This window comes from Aethalodelphis obliquidens, unplaced genomic scaffold (genome assembly GCF_003676395.1).
Source record: "Aethalodelphis obliquidens isolate GAN/ISIS:26980383/991018 unplaced genomic scaffold, ASM367639v1 scaffold63, whole genome shotgun sequence".
Lineage (NCBI taxonomy): Eukaryota > Metazoa > Chordata > Mammalia > Artiodactyla > Delphinidae > Aethalodelphis > Aethalodelphis obliquidens.
Genome location: NW_020838007.1, coordinates 11,022,969 through 11,046,333, shown reverse-complemented (window position 1 = coordinate 11,046,333; position 23,365 = coordinate 11,022,969). Strand labels below are relative to the sequence as shown.

At 35.7% G+C, this 23,365-nt stretch overlaps 1 long non-coding RNA gene across 1 annotated transcript; it reads right to left on the bottom strand.

Annotated features, from left to right (window-relative positions):
* Window positions 1-3,748: 3,748 nt before the first annotated feature.
* On the bottom strand, window positions 3,749-12,873 carry LOC113610562 (uncharacterized). The gene is made up of 3 exons (XR_003429125.1): window positions 11,997-12,873; window positions 10,422-10,509; window positions 3,749-3,847 (listed from the first exon to the last, which is right to left on the bottom strand). It is a non-coding gene; the product is annotated as an uncharacterized LOC113610562 (long non-coding RNA).
* Between the last annotated feature and the right edge of the window lie 10,492 nt (window positions 12,874-23,365).

Sequence of the window (23,365 nt, the reverse complement as noted above, 5' to 3'; positions counted from 1 at the left end):
ATATATATATATATATATATATATATATATATATATATATATATATTTATCACAGGGAAAATGTACAGTGCATTCTGATAATGTGTTTCATCCTTCACAATTCATCCATTTGGAAACCTCTATTGGGCAAAATCGCATAAACAAGGTTATATATGAAGAATATAAACTCAAAGAAATATTAAAGTTTTCTATAAAGATGAGATGTTGTGATTGATACCTTCTATGGGGATCTTTCTGGATAAACTGACATGACTTTGTTATCAGAATTGATTTCCATTTAGGAGGACATGCGCTTTGGCCTGATGACTTGCTATATATGAATCATCATTCCATTACCTGCAGGAAAAAAAAAATGCTAGTTTCTTGTTCAGCTTAAGAGAATAAGAACTTAATTTATTGCTAAATTCTTAAGAACAAAAGTAGTTTTGTATTGCAAGTTTTATTGTCAAAGACTGCCTTTCTCTTTCCCTTCTATTTTTTATGCTCTTCATGTTCAAGACAATACAATTGACAGTTAATCAAGGGGCTTAAGAGCTGGATGCCCCCTAGGGTGCCTGGGGCACCTGGCAAACATCTTTCTTGGTACCCTTGTCTACATGCATAATTTGAGTCACCCCAAATCTAGAAGCCAGAACCATTCTGGTGGCCCAGTCTCATATGCCCCAGGAAATAAACATTGTCCTGCCTAGTGGGAGAGACACATTTGCCTGGGAGCCCTTCTGGAAATGGGAAGACCAAAATAATGCCATAAATGCAGAGCTAAGAGCTGCTCAGGGTATCTAGTGGACCCCATGCCTGGGATAGAAGGTAAGAGAGAAAGAAAGAGCCACAAGGGAGAAACCAGAACTACAGGCTCCCATGGATTCTGGACCAGGCTCAGGTAGCCCTTCTTAAACAGCACTGCCACCCAGCAGTTTCCAGGCACCCAAAGTGGACTTCAGGCAATTTCCAAATGTTATATTAAAAATAATAATATATTTGATATCTGTCATAAATGTACATGACAGATGATGTATCAATGAGAATATTTAAATAGAAACAATGAGAAAATATAATAGAAATCTACAGAAATATTATGTAAAATGAAAATATTCAGTTACATCTGTCAGAAGAGATTGAGTAACCAAAATATAAGGATTTTGAGAGACAAACATAATAAATAATATATATCAACCTAGGTATACCTATGATATATATCAACCTATGTATACTAATAAGAAAAATTAACTTCTTTTCAATTATTGTGAAAATTTAAGAAATTGATCTGATATCATAAACACATGGACAAGCTCCAAAAAGTAGAATAGTACATAATGTATTCTCTGACAACAGAACAATAAACTAGATGTTATCAAAAGGAAGTAGGAAGATAAAGGAAGGACTAATTTAATTACTTAAAAGGGTAAATGTAATTATTAAAAAATCTTGAGTAAAATAGAAAATCAAAATAGAAAGTACAGAATAATTTTAACATACTGGTAACAAAACAGGTTATATTAAAATATCTAGAAGTTTCACTTCTGATTATGGTTAAGATCCTACTGGAAAGACCTTTCAAATAACAGCTATTAAGTCCTGGTCATTATAAAAAGATAGCTTCCTCATCACACAGCAGAGTTAAATGAATCGCGGACAATTCTGGTAAGGAGCACATAAATAAAGGAGAGAAGTTCCATGTTGTGCATTCACAACTTTTTTTTCCAGGCATGTGGGCTAATGAGAGCATTGGTGGAAAAATACTGTCATTCTTGACTGGGGTTCCAGAAGAATAAATCCAGGAAAACAAGGGCATTCGAGAAAGAGTAACCCCCAAAGGGAAAGCGCCAGACTGTGGTCACCAAATTTGATCTACCTAAATCTATGAGTGACCCCAGAATAATAAACGTCCAGAGTGAACTCAAAGCCACCAGCTAACAACAGATCTAAACTCAGATCAGAGCTGCTATCTGAAAAGCAGAGCTTACAGTTTAAGTCTAATCATATAATTGCCTGATAAGTCAAATGAAATAGCATTCATCACAGAAAAATAACAGAATCCAGTGCCCTCGTAACTTAAGTATCATAATATCCAACATGCAATTCAAGATTAGTTGACAGCTGACAAATCAATAAAATGATATACAGAAAATAAAAATCAATGGTCTGAGTGAATCATATATTGGAATTAACAGGATTTTAAAATAGCTACTATAACCATTCCCAAAGATGTAAAAAATATAAAGGCTTGTGATGAATCAAAAGATATAAAATATCTTTAGTTAAATAAAAATCATTTTTAAAAGACAAAATGGAAAGTCTAAAAATGAAAAATACGTTTGAAATAAAATATTCACTAGAGAGACTTAGCAGATTAGAGATAGCAGAATCCATAATTTGACCAACATCTCTCCTTCTTAATTCTATCTTGGCAGATTTTTCTTTGCTTTTTTCTTTCTTCTTCTTTTACTTTTTTTTCCTTTTTTTTTTGTACAGGGTTGGAATCAGGAAATTGTGGATGAGAACATATTTAATTTACTAAATTAGAAATTTGGCATGCGGAGGTAAAAGCATAACAAAAAATTACACTTGATCAAAAAAAAAGGAAGGAAAAGGTGGTTATCACCAAGAATCAGGTGAAACAGCCAATCTCCTGCATTGCATACTTTAAAGCTCTTTTTAAAAAATTTACTTACTTACTTATTTATTTATGGCTGTGTTGGGTCTTGATTGCTGCAAGGGGGCTTTCTCTAGTTGCGGTGAGCGGGGGCTACTCTTTGTTGCAGTGCGCAGCCTTCTCATTGTGGTGGCTTCTCTTGTTGTGGAGCACGGGCTCTAGGTGTGCAGGCTTCAGTAGTTGTGGCTCATGGGCTCTAGAGGTTATATATGAAGAATATAAACTCAAAGAAATATTAAAGTTTTCTATAAAGATGAGATGTTGTGATTGATACCTTCTAAGGGGATCTTTCTGGATAAACTGACATGACTTTGTTATCAGAATTGATTTCCATTTAGGAGGACATGTGCTTTGGCCTGATGACTTGCTATATATGAATCATCATTCCACTACCTGCAGGAAAAAAAAAAATGCTAGATTTCTTGTTCAGCTTAAGAGAATAAGAACTTAATTTATTGCTAAATTCTTAAGAACTGGGACCAGGGCTTGAACCCGTGTCCCTGCATTGGCAGGATGATTCTTAACCATTGCACCACCAGGGAAGTCCCGCATTGCATTTGTTAAAAATCACTTCTTATTAAGCAGAGACATTGGAGGTAAGGTGGTAGAGCTAAGAAAAAATGTCAGTAGCCCCACAGTTTTCTTTCCGTTTCTCAATTCATTATCTCAAGCCTCTTGCAAATTAGACTTTATAATGTCTCTCTGTGATCGAAAATCCAACTGTATTTAGCCAAGGTAAAGGCAGCAAAATTTGATTTTTTACTACAGAATATTATAACAAATCCTGTTCCATTATACTTTATGAAATCTGCTTTATAGAAACCTCTACCAGAAATTTAAATGTTTCTAGTCTCATACATAATTTCTTTCTCTCAACATTATTCTCAGGTAAAAATGGATGCAAGTATAAGTCACAATGACATCCATAAAAAATGTCTCCTGCTCATTCCTATAAAAGATCAGCCTTTGGTGGCTTCCATCTTAGAGACAGATTCAACAGTTTACTTTTATAGGCGCTGCAAATTGCAGTGGTAACATCTTTCAATTTATTTTATTTGTTTGTCCTTAATAGATGTTGCTTTTATTTTTTATTTGTACCTGTGGTCTGACATTTCCTCTGCATCCATTTCCAGAACTTCTGAACCACAAAGCAATCCATGAGCTGATCCCAATCAAGTTGCTGACCACATCTACCTGCAATCAATGATAGTTTCATGTCACTTGAATTCTACAGAAGCAAAAACAAACAAACAAAAACAACCAAAATTTGTTAAGTCAAGAAATTCTGAAGTTGGTATTAGCTATTTCTGAAAATTCATTTTCCTATGGGCTTTGACTCCAAGCTCTCTGTGGAGACAGGCAAAATGTCATGCCGGCAAAGTCTGTTTTGTACTAGTCTCTACTTCCTAATTCTGTGTCTCTCTCATCTAGTGGTGCCTCCTGGCCTCACCTGCTCATCACCGATTCTAGTTCTGCCTTAGAAGGTTTAAAAATTTTTGATTGTAGACATTTTCCACATTTAGTTGGAAATAATGAAGAAACTTCGTACAAATATGTTGCATGCAATCTAAAAGAGAGTAAAACTTTCAACCACAGATCCAGCTCCAAATGGATAATTTTGGGTATCAAATTGACTGATTGTCTCTTGATTCCCCTGATATCAATCTGGCAGTGCAACTGAACTGTGGGTTATGCTGCCACACTTTTGTGGATTCTAGGAGAAGACACGGGTTTCCTGAGTCAGAGATGAAGTAACTTTTATTATTCAGTAGCAAGAGTAACATGATTTTTTCCACCAATTTTGCAAGTTCCAATTTCTCCCAGGGTACGCGAGGGAGACTAGGTGGTATCTGCACACACAGTGGGTTGTGCTATAAGAAAGAAATCCGGAGCTTAGGTAAACCAAATTTTTATAGTAGTAAGAGGAAGACATTGTCATTAACTCGACTGCATTAGACAGTAAGCATGCCTACCCATTGCTCCAGAGGGAGAGACACTACTTCTGATTTCCAGGGCTATTAGCTAAACATCCTTGAAAAAATAATCCATAATTAAAGGCAGTTAGTGCCTTGCTCATAAACCGGGTAGAAACAAGAGAGATCTGTGGATAATTATCTTCCAACAAATACTTAGCGGCTTTTATTTTACAAAACCTTTTTTAATTTTTGACAAAATACCATCAAAATAAATCCATAAAAATTTTGAACACATTCAGGTTTCAGGCTATTTTTTAAGTCATTGAAATTTAGAAGGTTTGAGAGAAGAGTAGTTTGCTTGGCATACATAATGGGATTGTTTCCAAATAATACCAAGTTCTCTTGTCAAGTCCATCAGAGAGTCAGTGACTTCAGTGAGACAGGAAAATGTAGAAATACCTGCTGATAAGTCAACTTGGTTAAAGTTAGCAGGGAAGACCCACATGTAATAGATGCCATTGTTCTCTGAGAGAAGAGACCTTTCAAATCACGATAATGGGAAATGGGGCCTGAAAGACAGCAATACCAAATCCTAACTGGTATTAGGTATCCAATCAAAATTGATCCTAAAACCATGGGACATATTTTCCTGCAAAAATATATAATGTTTAGTGTTTCAATTCTCCAACAGAACAGGAAGTATATTACATAATTTCAGTAGCACTGAAGTATTAAGAAAAGTGACTATGTACATTCATAACAAAAGGCCCAAATTAAAGCTTTTTTATAAGAAAACATTTGGGTAAAATTGATTTTCAGCATTATCTGTAAATTGCAAGAAAACTAGCTTGCAGTGGGGAGGATAAAAAGATAACTAAATGGGCAAATACTTAGCTTTGTTTTTCAAATACCTGAAAAGTTGAGTTTTTCTATTTTATAAGAAAGTGTGTCTTTAAAATGTGGAGCCTAATTAGCAAGCAATAAAACTGTCTTGCCAAGTGGTTCTAAAGGTCTAGCTCATTAATAATATAAGAAGAATCTTCATTAAGCTAGAAGACATTGCTACTTTAAATATATTACACATGATCTTATAATTTTGGGTTTTATAGTTTTAATTGAATGTTTGCACCACTTATAATGTCACAGCCTTTATGATTTCACTTAACAATTGCCATCTGAAACTTTTCACATTATCCTGTCTTAACAAAATGTGTGTGTGTGTGTGTGTGTGTGTGTGTGTGTGTGTGTGTGTGTGTGTGTGTGTGTTTTCACCTAGGTTTCCTTTTTAAATAAAAAGATTAGGCTTTTAGACAGGCACAACAAAAACATTATTTTCTGGTTTTAATTTTCCTGCAATGACATTAATTATTTATTCCACAGTTACTGAACACCGGATATATATAAAATATCGTGTTTATCACTGGCATACTTAGATAAATATGTCACAATCTTGCACTAGTGAAATTTACAAGCAAGTAGTTGATTCAGATATGCAAACAATATTTTCCTAAGAACGATTTTTCCTAGCTTGAGCTACATAACTCCGAAATACTTTTTTATCAGATAATTTTCATTTTTAGAGCTAAATGGGTCTTTCAAACTCGTTTAATATAACTCCTTCAGCTTTTAAATAAGAATGAAGAAGTCCAGGAAGATTGTTATTTGTCCAAGTGTCCCTGTAACCCTGGAATTAGAAATAAATCTCCAAATTCAAGTCTAAAGCTTTTTCTGTTGGTGAAAATATCTGAAGCACAGTACTTACGGTAGATCACCAAACCTTGAAATATTTGTGGTAAGTAGCAAAGACACCTCCTAAGAATGATTTTCTCATTTTTATATAAAATATGATTTTAAATAAATATGAACAAATTTGATATTATTAAAAATTATGGTTTGTTAATAACATTTTATTTTTAAATTATCATTTGTTATAGTTACCAGTTTGCCAAACTACTTTAAAATAATTTTAATTAATTTACGCTCTGTAGAGTTCAACTTAATTATACATATTTATACTTACTGTATACTTATTTATATTTATATATTATACTTATTTATCAGTATACATATTTATACTTATTCCTGTTTTGTACTCCCCTGAAAAATTATTAAAGGATACATACTTGAAAAGTACTTCAGACATTTAGATGAGGGGAAAAAATTCATGAAACTCAAATTTGCTTACATTTGTATCAATAATTATTAAAAGATTTAGCCTAATGCACACAAGTTAAGGGTATGTTACCTGCCTAAAAGACATCAGTGCTTTAAAAAAGGGCCAATGTCATGTCAAATACACCTTCTGTCTGCTCTATGTATCAAACACTACTACTAAATAATAGCTTTTTTGTCTCTATGGTCCTTATGAATAGAACATGTATATTGAGAGTTTCTGTATTTTTGCTTTCATCTCTAGCTGTAAGAGGCACAGAATGTCTCCCCATTACCAAGGGAAATGTCAGAAGCCAAAATATACTTGATCAGTATAAAACGGCTACCAGTCTAGGCCATTAAGGCCCCCAAAGGTCCACATATAGTAGTACGTTTGACTGTGTACTTTGAGATTTCATATACTTATATTGATATTCATATAATTATATCAACTATATATTACATATAATATGTTTAAATATGCACATACATAACATTATTAATTATAATTATCAATTATATTATCAATTGATCAAATATATATCAATACATAATTGATCAAATATGTATTAATTATATATAAATACATATACACCTATACACACATATATGTATTCAGTATTTATTTGAAATATTTACATCTAGGTCCAAAGAGAACTCTAGCAGAGAATATCTGAATTTAGCTTGCAAAGGAGTGGTTTAATTATTCTTTTGGTTGCTAAAATGGATCAGAGACCAATTCCAATGTGCGTAGGGGGTGGCTTTCCCCCCACACCACTAAGAAATGCTTAGGACACCAGCTGGGTTTCCTACAATTCAACACAGTGTTGACACTATCTACCAGGAAATAGCATCTGTTCCACAGGTTACGGGCTCAGTCTCACAAGATCACCCTCTACCTCAGGGGCCAATCGCAAGCCTAAGTTAACACCTGTGCATCTGACCAATCGGCTATACACTGAAGGTTGCAAGGATCCCCCTCCTTGGATTTCGGATGCTAGTTTCAAGTCCAGGCTGTAAACTGTACTTCTGACTAACTGGCTCTAAAACAGAGGTTCCCATGACCTCCTCCCCCTTTGGATTCATTTAATTAGCTAAAGCAACTCAAACTCAAGGACACATTTACTTACATTTACCAGTTTATAATAAAAGGATATGATAAAGGACACAGATGAACATCCAGATGGAAGACATGTGTAGGGCAAGGTATGCGGGGAGGCGTGTGGAACTTCCCTGTCTTGCCAGGGCTCGTCACTCTCCTGGCATCTCCATGAGTTCACCAACACAGAATCTCTGAACCCTATCCTTTTGGGTTTTCATGGAGGCTTTATTACACAGTCATGACTGACTAAATCATTGGCCATTGGTGACTGATTGCACCTCAGCCCCTCTCCCCCTCCCAGAGGTTATGTGCAGGGGCACGGGAGATTCTGAAAGTTTCAGCTATCTGATTACAGGGTTGGTTCCCCCGGCAACAAGGCAGCATTCGTTACCTGAGGGCTTTCCATTAGTCATCCCATTAACAACATAAGACACCTTTATGGCTCCCATCACAGGAGATTACAAGGTTTTAGAGCTCTATGCTCTAAAATAGAATGGGGTCAAAGTCCAAGTATAAATTTTTCTTGTTATAAATCACAACATCCCAGTCCCAAAGTACAGTCTAGCACCAATTATATGAAAAATTCTTTCCAGGATAAAAAATTATATGCCAATCAGAGGATTAAGATTTTGGAACTAATGTTGTTTCCTCTGTCACCTGACCTGAACAACATGCTGAAAACAATACAGAGCAGTGATGAGTCAGATGGAGGCATTTCCTAGGCTTGGACAGCAAGCTGGAGGGCATCTGACATCAGTAACGTATTGATCCCACAGGAAATACACTGTTATGGTCAATATCATAAACTGAAGGTTTAAAAGCTTACATTCTCTACTCAGCCAGCAACTACTGTGTACCTATGTGCTAGGCACATTTCACTTATCATGAGTGTAGGCATTATTTACCTAATTTTGAGTATAAATAAATTGACATTGGCCCCAGAGTGGTTCAGTGAATTGCTTAAGGAGACAAAGCGAGTCACAAAAAGAAGTTCTTTCTAGACATAAAATTTAATGTCTTTCCCTATGTTTGTTTGCCCAGGTAATTTAGGGTAGTAACACATTCCCTTGGCACTTTCTCTGCTATGATATAAACCCCTTGATCAGCAGCAATACTCTATGGAACACTCGGATGGTGGCCAGGGCCTTCAGTGAGCACATGGATGTGGTGCTAGCAGAAGCACTGTGGCAGGGAAGACAGATCCACCTGCAGGAAACGTTGTCTCTCTCAGTGAGGATGAATCAGTGTAATCAATCACCCACCAGGTGGCTGGCTGGTACCCCTGGGAACAGTGCCATATTAGGGGCTCAATAGCATTTACTGTTAGCAAGTTAGACACTCATCAGTAGTGGTAGCCAGGTCAGGTAAAGGAAAAGGAAGACTGTGCTGTAGATCTCATGCATCACTGCCACCATGACACATCATTCATGAGCTATTATGCAAACATTGGGTTGGCTGATGAAAGTGGTTGACTGACATCCTCAGAGTGCTTCATTTTGTCCTTTTAATTATTAACGGCCTCCTTAAGATACCCTTTTTTGGTATTCACATGAGGCACAAATATCTTCACACTGTGCCGACTCCAAGTGACCCATCTATCTACCTGCTTCTCCCCCAGACTTCCTTTTTACCCTTCTTACAATCCTGTTCCTTCCAAGTCCCCGACCGTCCAGTGCAAAAGGAAAATCAAAATGCTAAGAGAGTGCTCTGAAATGGAGCCTGGAGACCACTGAGGCAGTGGGACTTATGCACATCTCAGCAGGATGGAATCTGACCTTCTGATCACTTATCTTCTTATGGCAGGCAGCCAGAACATCTGCACAATGTTCCAGAAACTCAAGACACTCATCGGACCCTTATACTAAGATAACTCAAGGTAGCTTATCTGCTTATCAGACCCTTACCCCAAAACAACACGGGACAGCCATCTCTTAAGGACAAATATTTCCTTTCTTGTGTCAGAGTAGAGCCTCATAGTTTTTGCAATTTATAAGCCCTGACTCTATCTCTTCCCTGGAACACGTTTTCAGTTTTACCTGGATCTGTGTCTCCCAAATTGCAATTCTTAAGACTCCAAATAAATTATTTTCTTACTTGCAGCCTTCTGTACTGTTTTTTTTTTTTTTTTTTTTGCTTTGGTTGACATCAGTCAAAGTCTTAGCAACTTCCCTCAAAACATTGTAGATATATATTCTGGAAACTCACTCCAGATAATCTAACCAAACAAATTTTGGCCAATGGGAAAATGTTTCCTTTACTGCTATCCTTCAGCATCATGTCTGAGTTGAGCTATAATGCTCTAGTCACCCACTTTCAGTTGGTACCAGCATTTCTTGCAGACCTACTTATTTTCAAACTATACCGAGTTTTTTCTTCTTCTGTTACCTGGTCATAAGCTACTTCCTATGACAGACTGAGAGAGAGGAGGCAATGTAACAGGAATGGTACTGAAGGAGTCTGAGGCACCCATCGCATAATGTAGTTCTGAGTTCATTGCCTTTCATACAGCCTTTCCAGTTGGTGATAAATTGCTACTGCTTATACCCACCTGTATGGCTTACTGAGTAAGATAACATCCAGTTCATGACAGAAAACTTACGCTGCATGGGCAACTGCACGGTGTTCCACAGTTAAGCATTCACTCTCTAACAACGCCCAGTAGCGAACACGGTAGCTTTCACCAAGCCCTGTAGCAAACACAGCACAAGGCCCAAATATAAGGAATTTGTGTATTATCTGTGCACACAGAACAAATACCAGGAATTTAAAACAGTAATATTAAATACATTTAATGATTTACAGGAATAGGCATAATAGGAAAAGCATCATGAATAATTCCACTCTTATACAATTTTCCCCAAATTGATCTATAGATTTCACACAATTCCAATCGAAACTTCATGAAGCTTTTCATAGAGATTAACAAGCTAATTCTAAAATTTAAATTGAAATGCAAAGAACATAAAATAGGTAAATAAACTTTGAAAAAGAGGAACAAAGTTAGATCCTGACTTCAAAATTTAATTTAAAATTATAGCAATCAATACTGTACAGTATTGCTATGAAGATAAGTATCTAAATCAATGAACACTCTAAAGAAACTAGAAATTGTGCATTGGGAAATGATAGTACTTGTACCACACAGTCCCTGAATAACACATGATCCATATAGAAAAAAATAATTAAACTTGACTCTTATCTTACACTGTATAAGAAAATTAAATCACAATGCATTATACATACATTAAACATACAAGCTAAAACTCCAAAACTTTTAGAATACCTAGGAGAAAATACTTCAGTCTTGGAGCAAGCAAAGGTTCCTTAGCTAGGTAAAAAGAAGCAAAACCTTCAAAATAATTGGGAACATGAACTGAATCTAAATTTTAAAAAATTTGCTCTTTGAAAGTACATCGATAAAAAAAATAAAAATGCAAGTAAAGATACGAACGTCCTGTGTATGCTGTATTCTGCACTCTTTATTAGATTAACAGAAAACAAACATAGAATAAATAAAATTACCAAAGCAAAATGTCAATTCTATAAAAAGACCAAAAAAGAAAAAAGAAAAAGAAAAAAAATTGACAAATCTCTGGCAAGTCTTGAAAGAGGGAGAAAGAGAGAGAGAAAAGGCAGAACAATAAAAAATTATTAAGATATAAGAGGAATATAACTCAGACATCACATTAAAGACATTAGAGTACAATTTTTTTGAATTTTATTTACTTTGCTTTTTATACAGCAAGTTCTTATCAGTTATCTATTTATACATATTAGTGTATATATGTCAATCCCAATCTCTTTATTGATAGGCATTTAAGAGAACCTAAATGGAGAGCTATACCATGTTTACAGACTGAGAGTCTCAGCATAATAAAGATGTCAACTCTCCCCAAACTGATCTACAGTTTCAATGCCATTCCAGTAAAATCTCAACAGATCTCAACATGTTGTTTATGAAGTCTGGAAAGCTGATTTTTAAATTGATATGGTAGAGCAAAGGGCCTAATTTTTTTTTAAAGTTTGTTAAATAACAAGGTAGTGAGAATTGTCTTAACAGATCTCAACATAATGCTGTGCCATACGCTATGATAACTAACACAGTGTGGTGTTAATACAAGCATAGATATGCATAAACAATGGGATAAAACAAAGATCCAAGAAACAGACTTACCCATAGTCAGTGGAATGTGCTTTATCACAGAGCTGGAATTTCAGATCTTTGGGGAAAGATCTATTTTTCAATAAATGGAGCAGCAATTAGGAATCTACCTATAGAGAAATATGAAATTAGACTCCTACCTCTCAAAATAGATAAAATTTAATTCTAGTGTAATGAAGATCTAAATATGAAAGGCAAAATTATAAAATATTATAATAGAAGAAAAAATGCTATGACCTTGGGAAAGAAATGGATTTCTTAAACAGGACACCATAGCATATATTGAGGAGGTCACAAAATGTTGAAGTTATAGCATTAGAAGGATCTTCCACGTGGACTTTAAAATATCCCAGGATATATGGAGGACATGGAGTAGAGAAAAAGAGAACAGTGGTTAGAAGAAGGAAGACAAAGAAGCAAAGGCCAAAAGCCTCTATGATTTATGAAAGTAGCCATTAAATCAGAAGACGACAAAAACAGTGGAAGATGGAAGTATGGCGCATGGCATGGGCCTCATAAGAGGATAAGATTTTGCACACAGAAGAACGTATAGAACCTAAGAGCAACGATGGAGTGCTAGGAGAATGGCTGCCTCTTGGTGGTACATAGAGTATGGGGAGAAATAATAAACCAGAACTCAGGAGTGCTGGCTCCCTAGGAGATTGTACCTTGGGGGAGCATTGGATTTCCTTTCTGCCAAAGGGTTAAAAGGACAGAGGAGGACTAAGAAAATAAGTGTATTTATTTATAATGGTTTTCTCATCACAGAGGCCATAGTAAAATAGAAATATAAATGGGAAGAAGATAGCAGTGGAGTAAGTACATAGTATAAAGACAACTATAGGGACTTCCCTGGCAGTCCAGTTGTTAAGACTCCATGCTTCCACTGCAGGGGGCATAAGTTGGATCCCTGGTTGGGGAACTAAGATCCCACATGCCGTGTGGTGCTACCAAAAATAAAATGTTTTTTTTTTAATTTGTAGAAAAAATAAAGACAACTATAACTGAATTCATTGCAGAACTTAAATAATAATAATTATTGCTAGCATAACATGACAAGATGAGAAGCACTGCAGAGTTAACTGACCCAGTTCATAGTCCCAGGAAAATCCCATGTGTTGTGTGAAGTATAACAAGGTCAACAGTGGGAGCACTTGTTTAGATGTTCCCAAAAAGGGTAGCCACTATGGACACTGAAACAACAGGAAAACTGGGCTCTGAAGAGGACTCAGCTCAAAAGAGGGAAGAGGTGTGCATGAAGGCAGAGTATTGCCCTGTCAGATGCATACATCTAGCATCTCAAAGTTTTCACCACTCTGTGCATGTTCACAAATGACCATGAAAGTGTTGCAGTATTTATTTTAGGTTACAAATAAATTTTAGCCAGTAAATGAATTATCAACTATGAAATTTATGGAATATTTCCACAAACAGTGAGGATAGACTGCATATACTAATGGTCTGCAAGATTTGGTCTTCAGATGTCTTCTGTTGGTCCTAATAATGATAATCAATAATATGCTAAAAACAGATCACATTCTTCACTTGTTTAAATACTTTTATATTTAAATATTTATATATAAATCTCTTTATATATTTTAAAATTGGAGATTTAATACTTTTAAAATGATGGATTTTAGCTGCTCTTTAAAATTTGGAGGATGTGGCAACAATTAGGTCCCAGCTCCAATATGGCAGTAAAATCCACTAGACCCAAATAGTGGCTGAACACTTTGGAGGGACAGGGCCTGTGCTCTCCAGTTCCGTCTTTTGAAACACCTGCCTGCTACGTTAACTGACACTGGCCAATGTTGGTGTTGAGTTTGAGATCCCTGCTTTAGAGGTCTTTAGCACAGTCTTGTTTCTCTCCACAAGCAAACAACCTATACCAGTAATTCCAAATCATGCTTGCCTTAGAATTTCCCAGGAGTTGCCATTTCCTGAGGATTCACGCACTGATGGCTGAGCAAGTAAAACTCTTCAGCTGAAACACTGCCCTTTACTCTTTGTTCAGGAAGACCTGATTTCCTAGGAAATGTGTCTAATATTATTGGATAAAAAACACGTTTCAACTTACAACTTTACAAATAAATTTCTTAGGCTCCCTTAATTTAGTGAGTTGATACAATTCTGAATAAATTTAGTTCTGCCTCTAGGACAACCAAGTCTTGAAGAGAAAATTCTTCCAATATTATAATTCTAATCCCAGGGAATCCTATGTCATTTCCATTGGTTTGGGTTATTTCAAATACTAACTACACCTCTTATCCTGTTAATACCCAACCCCTTGCACTGTAATTCCAACATTTGAGTGGCCATTGCAAAGGTGTGCTTCAAGCTCAGTTTCTAGGGTAATGATTTTACTTAAAATGTCACTGAGTCTTTCCCTTATGTCTAAAATCCAATATGGTGTTCCCTAAAATGAACACCAATTAGAGCTAAGTCTAAAGTGGCCAATCTGAGCATAGGAAACATTCAAAAGAGATACAAGTCCAACACAAGAAGCCTTAAAATATAATTTAGATATTTATTTTTTTAGGAGGAAGCATCATGAAGTAAAACTATCTTAAAATCCTCTTTAGATATTTCTCCATCTTACTAGAGGTTCATACAAAGCACTGCTTTTAAATACTGCCATCTTCTTTCTTCAGTCTCCCTTTTCAATGCTGGGAGGCTCTTTCGTTGACATCCTTCCTTTTATAAGCAGTAGACAAGAACTACTTTAAAGTCTCACCAACCAATGTACCATATCACTCTGAGCCTCACTCCTCTGAGTCTCATCACACTAATTTTGAAATTTTAAAAATGTACTATGGTTGAATGCCTATCTATTTCCTCCACTACACTGGGAATTATTTTAAGTCAGAGACTGTCTCTTTAGTATCTCTTGGGACAAGCTGATAGCAGGTATTCAACATATGTTAAAATCGAATGTCCACTAGTACCAGGTTTTTGTCAGTGGAACACATGTATGTGTTCAGTAGAGATTTTCAACACATGTTGCTTCAATTTATTAGGCAATGGCATGTAAGATTCAGAGAAAGTGGTATCAACTTGAAGACTTGGATTGAAGAAGCTTAAAACTTTTGCAGCCCAGGCAGTTAACCTTGAAGATTGATGGAATATTATTTTTAGATCATGAAAAAAAAATAGGCAGTTGCTTTATTTTTTTAATAGTTATTAATGGTAGCTGTCAGGCATACGATTATTGACTGAACATGAGTCAGATTGGCCATAAAAAAATGTGTGTCCTGAACACAAACGGAAGAAAAAAGGTCTTGTAATTGTTATAAGCTCACCAAAGAGAGTCTACTAATTAAATAGTAGAGTGTTTACCTGTAACAGCCATTATAGGAAACTAATGAACTTGTTCAAAGGATGCAAACAAGTTCTCACCTGCTCTGTCAGTCAATAATACTGGAAAGAAGCAATTTCCATCACTGTAGGGACTCACAAGTTAATTCAGAAACCACCAGATTTTAATGAGCCTCAAAGCCAACATACTGGGTGGTAAAGTTCAGCCATCAACCTTTTCGTCATATAAAAGTTATTTTTAAAATATAAAATATGGCATAAAATTGTACAAGTCTCTACATCACTCATTCTGTCTAGAAAAGGAAGGGGAGAAAAGAGAAAGAACAGACAGAAAGGTGGTCTGTTTTGCTAGGGCTATACTGCACTCAACAAAAAGCAGAAGAAACTGATTAAAAATGAATGAGTTAATCAAAATCTCATTGTTTACTGTATATTCAATAGTCTTATCAGAAAACATTAACCGTGGCACATAATGAGAACAGAGTAAGCAAGAAAGGTCCTTCTGCCCCATGTATACTAGTACATGATATATTAGTACTCTCAAATGTATAGCTGTTTCTATAAAAATATATTGTTTTAGAATAGAAAACTATAAAATTACATTCAAAACAAGTATTCAACACTGAATTATATGAATAGTTGTGTTTACTGTAGAAGGAAGTTATGTTGAACAATTGATTTATAGTTAATTAATATTATGTTCTCTGAGACACTAGTCCACCATTTTCTTGGTCTGCTGGCTTTCCAAATAAAGTCACTATTCCTTTTCCCAACAACTTTTCTTTTGATTTATTGGCCTGTGGTGCAGGGAGCAGTACTAGCTTGGACTCAGTAACAATATGAATTCTTTTATTTTTTTTCCTGATTTTTTGCACTAGCTAGAACCTCCAGTAAAATGATGGATAAAAGTGGTGAGAGAGGACTTCTTTACCTTCTGATTTTAGAGAGAAAACATTTGGACTTTACCCATTAAACAAAATGTTAGTTGTGAAGTTTCATAGACGTTCTTTATCAGGCTGAGAAAGTTCCATTCTATTCCTAGTTTCCTGACAGTTTTTGATCATAGTAGATGTTGGATTTTAAATTATTTTAGAAAACAACATGAAATAATCATATTAATTTTCTTTTGTAGTTTCTCATTATGCTGAGTTACACTGATTTATTTTCAAATGTTAAACTAACCTTGCAATCCTGGATAAAACCCATTTGGTCATGATGTATTCTTTGTATAATGTTGGATTTGATTTGCTAAGTTTTTGTTAGGAAATTTTTCATCTATATTCATGAGGAAAATTGTTCTGTAGTTTTCTTTTCCAATCTCTCCCTTTATGGTTTGGGTATCAGGGTAATTCTGTCCTCATGGAATGAGTTGAGAAGTGTTTCATCTTCCTTAATTTTCTGCAAGACTTAGGGCAGAATTAATATTATTTTCACTTGAAAATTTGATTTACTAACGAAGTCTTCTGAGCCTAGAGGATTGTTTGTTTGTTTTTGTGGGAAGGATTTTAACTATAAACAATTCTATTAATAGGTACAGGGCAGGTAAGATTATTCATTTTTTCTTGAATTAATGTTGGTAAACTTCTGTAGTTCATCTAAGTTGTTTAATTGCATTTATCAACAAACAGCTGTTCATAATATTCCTTTACTATCCTTTTAATACCCGTAGAATCTGTACCGATATCACCTCTCTCATTTCTGATTTTGGGAATTTGTCTCATCCCTCTCCCTCTCCCTTTCTCTCCATCTCCCCCTCCCCCATCTTCTGTCCTCTGTCTCTTCCTCTTCTCCTCCTTTTCCTACCCCTCTTCCTCCTTCTCCCCCTTCCCCTCCCCCTCCTCCTCCCCTTCCTTCTCCTTCTTCTCCTTCTCCTTCCTCTTCTTTTCTTCTCCTCCTCCTCCTCCTCCTTCTTCCTTCTCCTTCTTCCTTTTTCCTTTCTCTCTCTCTCTCTCTCTCTCTCTCTCTCTCTCTCTCTCTCTCGTATGCCTGGGGTCTTTGCAGAGGTTTATCAGTTCGAACTTCTCAAAGAACCAGTTTTGGGTTTCATTGGTTTTCTCTTTTTTGGCTTTTCCCCCCCTATTTTATATTTCATTGATTTCTTCTCTCATCTTTGTTATTTCTTTTTGCTTGCCTTGGACTTGATTCTTATCTTCCTCCCTTTTTCAGATAGAAGTTGAGGTCCTTGATATATATTTTTGTTTTTTTTTCCCTGAAGTTCTGTAGGTTTGACGGACTCATCTCTCTCTGTTTCACTTGCATACATCTATTTAATTAAATATCTTGAACATCAAAAATGACTTTAGAGAAGAATGCAACATTTGCCCTTCCTGGTTAACCCAGAAATAACTTAAACCTTTTTTTTCCTAGTTTTGAATATTTTCCAGGAGTTTTCTTAATGAGGGGGATGCTATAAATAGGTAACAAAGATGATCCAATCACCCAGAATTCTCAAAAAAAAAAAAACCTTTAAAATTTCCCCTTTGTCTATATCAAGATATAAATAAACTTAAGGTAATCCTCTTGATCACTTTCCTAATATTGTTTCTTAGATGGTCCTTAAACTTCTTTAAGTTGATTTTCTCATGATTTTGAATAAATTTTATCAATGCTTCCCCATCTTTTATCCTTTTTCTCTTTCTCCTTAGACTTCTTGGACTTCTGTTGTATCAGTTTTATATGTATATACTGAAGTTAGATTGCTTGGGTTTATATGATATCTCTATCATTATTCATCGTTGGACCTTAACCTCTTTAGCTAATGCTACATAACACATCACTCAAAGCTTAGTTCTTTAAATAACAATTTATTATTATTTTATCTCTTGATTTCGTAAGTCAGGAATTCATTCAGTGCTTCTCTCTGTTCCATGATTTCTGGGGCTTCATCTGGGATGACTTGAGTGACTGGGGGCTGCAATAGCTGGGTGATAGCTGGGGTCTTCCTTTTCCTCCATGTGTTCTCTACAGATAACTAGCACATGATGGCCTCAGCAGCTCAAGATAACAAGGAAGACATTGCAGTCCTGTTAAAGGCAAGCTTGAAATTGGCATAGTATCAATTCTATCATACTCCATCATCAAAAAAGTCACAGGTTCAAGGAGAAGGGAAACAGACCCCATTACTCTAGGAGTGTCAAAGAATTTGCAGCCCTTTTTAATGCACCTCTATGTATATCAATAGATACTAGTATTCCTAGACAACTCCATAATTATGTAACATTGTCATAGTCATTAAATTAAGATGGCTTTTCCTTATAAGCTATCTGGACACCAATACTTTTTAATAAAGGTTAATTGTTGACTGATTATAAAATTTAGCCATGCATTCTGTTGGAGATTTGAAAAGCATAGTAAAAATTGAAGAGGAAGAAAAATTTGAACATAATCCATCCAGAGGAAGCCACTCTTAGTTTGTAAAGTTTCTGCCAGTGTTTTAGTTTCTTTTTAAACTTTTTTTTCTTATTATAATAGAGATAAATGTTAAAATTTTGATGATAAATGTAAAAGAAAAAAACCCTACCTTAGAAATAATCAAGGGTAACATTTTATTATATTCCTTCTTAACCTTTTTTTACTACACTTATACTATTATGCCTCATTGAAATAATATACAATATTTATATTGTGCTTCTTTTTGTAGTATTTCTAAGCATTTTCCTCCTAACTGAAATACAATTAAACTCTTTCACTTATCAAACATATGTTGAGAGCCTCATATTTCAGACAGTCTTCTAGGTTGTTGGGAAACTTATATCTAGTGAGGGAAGACAAACAACAAACAAATTAATGAGAAAATATAGGAAGTGATGATTGCTGTAAAACTAAACAGGGTGCTGAGACTAGAATTGGCTGCTTTGGCTGGACAGTCAGGAAAACTGTCATTTATGAGATGCTATAGAAGTTGTGATCTGAATGTTAAGGAGCCAACCATGAAAAGATCTAATAAAAGAGAATCCCAGGAAGAGGAGGCAGCAGATGGAAGTGCCCTGAGGCATTAATGAACTTGGTCTGTTTGAGGAGAAGAAAGAAAGCTATTATGGCTGGAACATGCTGAGCAAGGAGAAGAGAAACACATCATGTAGCTGAAGAGTCAGAAAGAGCCAAGACCACATAGGACCTTGGAGACAGGGTAAGGAGACTTAGAATTTTATCACAAGTGCCATAGGGATCCCAAAAGGATTTTAAACAGGGTTTTAATATAACCCAATTTATTTCTTTAACATCTCTCTGGCTACTGTATGAAGAATGAAATATAGGAGGTCCATTGAAGAAGGCAGGAGACTAGTTCAAAGACTATGATAGTAGACTAGCTGTTGAGTGTTGGAAATAGGGCAACAAGCATTTATGAAAAGTAGTCATACTTCAAATACGATTGGACAATTGACAATACTCCCCTATGCACTGGATCTGGCAGGAGCAGGAGGGAAGGAAATGTAAATGTAATGATTATGAGAACTAGATTATCATAGCATATTTCCATTCTAAATCAATTATCTGTGCATAATATATTTCTATCTTTTCTAGAGCTATATGAATAATAAAGTCATATATTTAAATATCATCTATCTTTAAGGTTCATATGCTCTCATTATTGGTATTTTTTAATGAATTCAACTTCAACTGCTCTGTTGAGAAAGCCGGGAAAGTTAATGTCTTGCAGATGAATGGACTGTCAATGCAGAAACTCACTACCACATAATATTAAAATATATTGATTTTTTTTTTTAAGAGAAAGACACCAGACTTGGTAAAATGTGACAAATTATAAGCTACTAAAGTAGTGATAGTTAGATTTTAGTGTCATGTGGAAAAAAAAGAGTCAATAATATTTTGCATTTACTATACAATGACCTCGGGTACTTCTTTGCTAGTAGTTGAAGGTTCAAAAGGATTAAGCAGGGGTTTCAGCTTGATCTAGAGAGACATAGTTTTGCACAAGAGAGTCCTGAACTCTGTTCACCGGGATTTTACACAATTCTTCTTGTCTATGTGGAATCTCTTAACTACAGAGCTATGACTTAGAAAAGAAGCTCAGAAATCTTTTTTATCAAATCAATTTTTATTGGAGTAGAGGTACTTTACAATATTGTTAGTTTCTTTCAGAAATCATTTTGATCTATGAAAAATTAGCACTCTTTCCCATTCCCAAGCAAATCGCAATAGTTCAACACCTGTTGTTAGTCTTTAGGTGTTCATAAATTGCTAGTAGGTCATGATCAAAAAGCCAACTGTTATGCATTCCATTGCAAGAGGCAGAGAAAGCAAATAATAAGGAATTTTCTTTGGCTTTCTCAGCGACACAGACAAGAAGGCAGGACTGTAAAATTAAAAAGTAAAATGTTGATTTAAATGGCCTCTTTGAACTCTTACGTAAACCTCCTCTAAAGAGTAACTGAACTTTGCATTCCCATCTAAATTTGTTAGTAATCTACCCCCACAAACATGAAATTCCATAGTTAACATCAGATTTGATGGGTAAAGAGCTGCAGAATCATCATGTACTTAGTTTTAGTTTGATTTTTAAAATTCAAGTGAAAATAGAAACAGTATTCAATGATTTCTAAGAAATGTGACAAAGTGGGGTGAGAATCCTGAGCCTGCTAGGAATAGCATTACGAACTCAATATTGTCAATAACGCTGTTTTTCTTTTTCTCTTGCAAAACTAAGATAATAATGCAATCATCCTCACATATCTGGTAAAGGTTAAATTTAAAAATATATTTCAGGTGCTTAGCAGGACACCGTGAGTTGTGCTTTTTTTGTGTTGGTGATCGCTGTCAGGCACCATTCTTTGCCAAGTGGTGGCGAAATGTCTGCCAGCAGCTTACATTTTACATCTTAGTCTTTATGAATCCCACTGAAAAATAAGAATGATTCTTCCCGAATGTCTTCATCAAAGGCCCTAGAGTTGATCCCACGTGCATGGATTGAGCCATTGAGAACCAGAGACCCTATGTTCTGACTGAGCTGGACAGGACTACATGCTCACCCCTGGAGGTAGGAAGGAAATTCAGAGGCTTCCAAACCCCATGGATTGAGGAGGGTGGGAAGTTGTTTCCTCAGAGAATCATGGGTGTCTGACACAGAACCCCAATTCTACAACTCTAACTCAGTATTCCCTAACTATGCATATTACCTTGAAGAATTTCTAAAGTTCTCTGCATCTCAGGATCCTCAATTGTAACATACTCTACTTCATAAAGTTACTGTGAAATTTTAATGAAATTGTATACATGTACGTTAAACTAACTCACATTGGGCACATGGTAGGTACTAAATACATGTTAATTCTCTCTCCCTGTTCTCTCAGGAGCAATACAGAATAAGCACAGCATGGACTGATGTTTGAAGACAGCTATAATGTCTTCGCTAATTTTTTTTCACTATTGCAAGCTCAGAGCCATCCGTTGTTTTTCTAATATCTTGGTTTTAAGCTAGTTCATCATTCTGGTCTCTTCGGCCTTCATCATCCCACTTGAATTGTAGTGCCCAGATCAGAACACAGTATTCTAACTATTCCATCACGAACTTGGTTGTAATCTCCTTTGAGATTGAAAGTGAAAATACTTCCACTGATGACATGAGATTCTGTCACGACAGTGAGTGCAGCATTTTATTTCCGCAGATATTTGAGCCAACTAAAACCCTAGGCTTTCTCCACAAGCTCTGCTGGTAACCTATACTTCTTCTGACCTGTGTCTGTACAATTGCCCTTTGGAGCATAGCCTAGGAAATTTATTTCTATCCAGTGTTATCCTCTTAGACTTTGACAATTATTTATGCTTATTTATTTGATTAGTGACAACATCCTTTTCAGTATGGATCAACCACTCATCGAAGCTTCATGGCATATACAAATTTGACCAGTGTTCCCTGGTATCTTTATTCTCAATTTGAACAAAATCAGGACCAGGAGGTGATGAAGTCCTTCAGCACAGCACACATTTCCTTCTAAGCTGGCAGTGGTCTCATCAACAGCATCCTAGTCATCCAATCAATTTGGAATCCTACTCAAGTACTATTACTAGCCAATATGTATATACGTGTTTATACAGGATTGTGGCAATTAAAATAAGCACAGAAAGTTCTATCCAGTTGCTGAAAACATACAATTTTGTTAATTTTATCATTCAACCAGCATTGCCTTATGCCTTTGTTTGTCACTAATTTCTTAATATTTCTTTCATAATAGGAGCTTCTTCATGTAGGAATTCATAATGTTAATCAAAGCAGTTAGCATCTAGGCTGTGGAAAGAGAGGCACATCTAAGCAACTAAATGTCAGGAAATAAAGGTTATGGCCACTAAGACAGTATGTCAAATAGATTTCAGATAAAATCAATAAAAATCACATGTAGACAAGAGGGCTGAAGAAATTCTGAGTTTCAAGTGATGGCTGTTAATTGATTCTGTTCCCAGTGGAACAACCTGCTGGCCTCACTGCCATGGGGAAGAAAAGGTCATTTATCAAATCTGCCTTCTCCCACAGATAAAGAGGGTTGACTCACCTGTGTAATATATTGCAATGCAAAGAGCTCTGCTGTGACACCTCTCCAGAATGATGGTACCTTTAACAGCTGGGGGTGTTGAGCATAATGACATGGGGATGTATACCTAAAGACTCCCACTCATAATCCAGAGCAGTGAGGGCAGTGAATCACTCAGAGCACACGAAATATGCTCTAGAAACTTTAGAGCATACTAGAAAGGGAAGACTTGCTGGACAGAGGGCTTGGTCCCTAAAGATGTACAGGTGGGAGAGATGCCACAAAACTGAGCATAACTGATCAAATGACCTTACTTGTACCTCTTAGCCAGGGAGGACTTGGGGAAGTTTGGAGAAATACACATTATCTATCTATCTATATCTATCTATCTATCTATATATGTATATTTGATTAGTATAACCAAAATGCCAACAATGACTATGATTAAGGCTAGTTATGGACACTGAGATTGTGAATAATGAGTAATTTTTTAATTTTATGTATCTATTATCTATATCCTTTTAAAATTTCCTATAATCAGCAGGATTTTTTAATCACAAAAATACTCATAAAATGAAA